Source organism: Carassius carassius, chromosome 4 (assembly GCF_963082965.1).
Source record: "Carassius carassius chromosome 4, fCarCar2.1, whole genome shotgun sequence".
NCBI classification, from domain to species: domain Eukaryota; kingdom Metazoa; phylum Chordata; class Actinopteri; order Cypriniformes; family Cyprinidae; genus Carassius; species Carassius carassius.
Window position 1 is genome coordinate 17,247,380 of NC_081758.1, and position 1,804 is coordinate 17,249,183.

The following is a 1,804-nucleotide window of genomic DNA, read 5'->3' on the forward strand; positions in this document are numbered from 1 at the left end:
AACCTCCACGAATAAAATTATTTAAACAACTTTCAAATTGTTCAAGTAATCCAGGTTTTGAACCAAAAAAGGTTTAATAAAATGATAAAAAACATGGCCTCTTAATCTTTAGTCTGAGGAAAGGAATGAGACAATATTCCAAATTATTATGATTTTTGAAATTCACATTGGCTTCTTTCAATCAACCAATTAAAAAAAAAAAAATCTGAGTTGCATGAATCAACTTGAACAGTAAATTTGAGTTTGCAAGGTATGTTGCTATTGTGAGAGTTACTACTTTTCATGTGTTGCTAAAAATTTTGAGCTTAACTCTACAATAAAAAAAAAAAATTATGAGGTGATTAATCTGACTGAGAACCAAAAAAGGCACGAAATGAATCGAATCATGTAGCTGAACTATATGCATCAAGGAATTTGACCATTAAATATCTTGATTCTCTTCTAGCAGAGGCTAAAAAAAAAATGTAAGAACAAAAATAAGCACAGTTTTTAGGTTTTGAGGTTATTTGTGTGCTTGACACCTGAGGGTGGTGAGATCTTTGAGTTATCTTAAGGCAGTGTCATTATAGGCTCTTGGACTTGCCAATCAGCTTGCCCCTGCATCACATCTCACCAGGACACTGACTGCTGATTGGCTTAACCTCAGTATGGCCCAAGACAGACCTGGGATGAAACGGGCTTTACACACTCCCTCACACACACACACACACACACACACACACAAGTTAATCTCAGAGCACTAATTGTGTAACTCCCTCATATCAGCGCATGGTTTTGTCAGTCATCAGTGCTCCGCGTGATTTGAAATGTTCCAACCCTATTGTACACAGTACAGTGAGTTCAAAGGATGAGATACTGTCAGTTTATTGCATTGTACAGCAAGATATTCCTCCTGTATGAACCTCAACAACACAGAAAATAATCCTTAAATGAGATTAACAAACTATAGGCAAGAACATAAAATGAAGAGAGTCAACATTTTGCTTCATAAAATTTGGTTCCATTAATAAGTTGGTAATACTACGTACATTTAGAAAGAAGTCATTTACAAAGCATTTTTTTTTCCCGAAAATCTTTCAACATCTGTAGATCAATCTCAAAATAAAATCAGAAAGTTTCTTGTTCTTGCTGTCATGAGCAAAGAATTTCACAGCAGTAAAGTACATAAAAGTGCTCGAAGCAGAACTGCAGCAGCAAATTTGTAGTGGCAGGCAACTAATGCAATGAATTCTTTACTTTGCACCTTACATGCATCAAACCAGGCGTTCTGAAATCAAGTATTAGTATGGAAAGACTATGATGGGATTATAAAAAAAAATAAAAATCTGATTGTTTAGTGCACACAATGTTACAGAAAATATATTTAATACATTATGATGCATACTTAAACGAACAGTGGTGTCTTACATGTGCATTTAATTTCTTATCTAAGAAATCGTACCCTTGAGGTCTTTTTTTAAAGGGATAGTTCACTTAAAAAATACAAATAATTTACTGAAGTTGTTCCAAACCTGAATGACTTTCAAAAGAACACAAACATTTTAAAGAATGTTGGTTCATTGGTAACACTGACTTCCACTGTATGATGAAAAACATTTTCTCATAATATTTTCTTTTTGTTTGACAGAAGAAAGTCGTTATATTCGGATATATAAGGATGAGTAAAATGGTCATTTTTGCATGAACTATCCATTTAAGTGATAGTTAAAAAGAAAATGTGCTTAATTTATTAACTCTTCCATATGGTGTATCCCCTTCTTTCATAAGCATAGATGGCACAACTGCAGTAATTCTACAGAAATCG